This window comes from Penaeus monodon, chromosome 8 (genome assembly GCF_015228065.2).
Source record: "Penaeus monodon isolate SGIC_2016 chromosome 8, NSTDA_Pmon_1, whole genome shotgun sequence".
Taxonomy (NCBI): domain Eukaryota; kingdom Metazoa; phylum Arthropoda; class Malacostraca; order Decapoda; family Penaeidae; genus Penaeus; species Penaeus monodon.
Genome location: NC_051393.1, coordinates 6,057,887 through 6,060,386, shown reverse-complemented (window position 1 = coordinate 6,060,386; position 2,500 = coordinate 6,057,887).

Genomic DNA, 2,500 nt, shown 5'->3' with positions numbered 1-2,500 from the left:
TAAGTACATATGCACACACACACACACACACACACACACATACACACACAAACACAGATATGCAATATACAAACAGACGCACCCACACACAAAAGCACACACATACAAGTACACAAGCACACAAGCCCACACACACATATGCAAAAGCATTGAAGCACACATATACGCACATAAACACACACACACATACCCACGACCACACAAGCACACAAACACACACACACATACCCACGAGCACACAAGCACACACACACGCACACACAAACACACATACACGAGCACACACACACACACACACACACACACACACACACATACATGAGCACCTCACCTCCCCTTATCTAAACTCACTCTCCTCTCCTCCCTACCCACTCATATTACCACCCACCCACTCCCCACTCCTTCTTTTCCGACTCCCTACCCACCTCACTCCCCACACTCCATCCCCCCCAACTCCACACTTTTCACCATCCCTCCACTCCCTACCCCCCTCCCCACTTCTCCCTACTCTCCACCACCCTCTTCCTCCCCTCTCCACCAACTTCCCACCCACCCCCTCCCTACCCACTCCCTACCCTCCCCCACCCCACCCATCCTCCTCTCCTCCACTCTCCACTACCCCCCAACCCCACTCCTCCCCTCCCAACTCTCCACGCCCACTCCTGCCCCCACTTCTCACTCCTCCCCTCCCCACTCCCCACTCCCCACCACTCCCTTCGCGTCAATGATGTTTACCGGCCTCCAGCGGGAAACCCCCTTTAAAGCCACCGGGCGAGCGAACGAGCGGCGGACGGCAAGCAGGAGGCTCTGGGAACAAGGGTGGAGGGGGGAGAGGGGGAAGGAGAGGGGGAAGGGAAAAGGGGGGAAAGGAAAAGGGGGGGAAAGGGGAAAAGGGGGAAAAGGGGGGAGGGGGGAAGGGAGGGGGGGGGAGGGGTTTTTAAAGGGGAAGGGGGGGAAAAGGGGGGAAGGGGGGGATGGGAAAAGGGAAGGGGGGAAAGGGGGAAGGGGGGGGGGGAAAAGGGAAGGGGGGGGAAAAGAGGGGAAAAGGGGAGGGGGGGGGGAAAAGGGCGGGGGAAGGGGGAGGGGGGAAAGGGCGAGGGGGAAGGGGGAGGGGGGAAGGAAAAGAGGAGGGGAAGGGGGGGAGGGGGGGGGGAAAAGGGAGAGGGGGGGAAAGGGAAAAGGGGGAGGGAAGGGGGGGAAAAAGGGGAAAGGGGGAAAAGGGGGGAGGGGGGGAAGGGAGGGAGGGGGGAAAGGGAAGGGGGGGAAGGGGGGAGGGGGAAGGGAAAAGGAAGGGGGAGGGGGGAAAGGGGGAGGGGGAAGGGGGGGGAGGGGGAGGGGAAGGGGGAGGGGGGGGGGAAAAAGGGGAAAAGGGGGGGAAGGGAGAGGGGGAAGGGAGAGGGGGGGGAGGGGGAGGGGAGGGGGGAAGGGGAGGGGGGGGGGGAGGGGGGAAGGGGGAGGGGAAAGGGGGGAGAGAGGGGGAAGGAGAAGGGGAAGGAGGAAGGGAGAGGGGAAAGGAAGAGAGAGGAAGGAAGAGGGAGAAGGGAGAGGGGAGGGGAGGAGGGGATAGAGTGAGGAGAAAGGAAGAGAGAGAAAGGGAGAGGGGAGAGGAGGAGGGGACAGAGTGAGAGGAAAGGAAGAGAGAGAAAGGGAGAGGGAGAGGGGAAAAAAAGAAAAGGGGGACAAGATCCCCAAAATTTATCTCGTAAAAAGAGGCAAGTTTGGTGGGCGGGCGCGAGACGAGAGTGGGTTCCGGGGGGAAAAGTTTTTCCTTTTTTTCTCTCCTTTTTTCCCCCGGGGGGGGGGGGGGGGGGGGGGGGGGGTGGGGGGGGGGAGGGGGGACGAAGGGGCAAATTTGGGGTTCTCATTTCTTTTTTCATTCTTTTTTTACTCGGGGGTGCAGTATAAAAATAAAAAAAAAAAAAAAAAATAAATATTAAAATAAAAAATATAATAACAGGATTTCCCCTTTCCCCGGCTCCCCTCTCCCCTTTCCCCTCTCCCTCGAAAATATAAATAAAAATTTTAAAATATAATATATATAAAATATAATTATTATATAATATTTGGTTTTTCCCTTTTGTGGGGGGTGTGTGGGGTGTGTGTGGGTGGGTGTGGGGTGTGTTTGGTGTGGGGGGGGTGTGTGGGTGTGGGGGTGGGGGTGTGTGGTTGTTGTTGTTTGGGTTTTTTTGGGGTGTGTGTTGGTGGGGGCTGGGTGTTGGTGGGGAGGGGTTGTTGGGTTTTTGGGGGTGTGTGGGTTTTTGGGTATGTTGTGGTGTGGGTGTGTGGATACCCCAGATTTCACTTCCTCAAACCCCTTTTTCCCCCTCTCCGCCCCCCCCGGCTGCGGGCCCTTTTAAAACCCCGGCGGCCCCCCCTCATTGGGGGGGCCCGGGCGGCCCCGCTTCCGGGCCCTGCCCCCCCCGCCGTCACCAACCCCCCTCCCCGGCCGGCCTTCATCCCCCCCTGTCCCTGCCCTCCCAAACCGGGGTTCTTCGGCCGC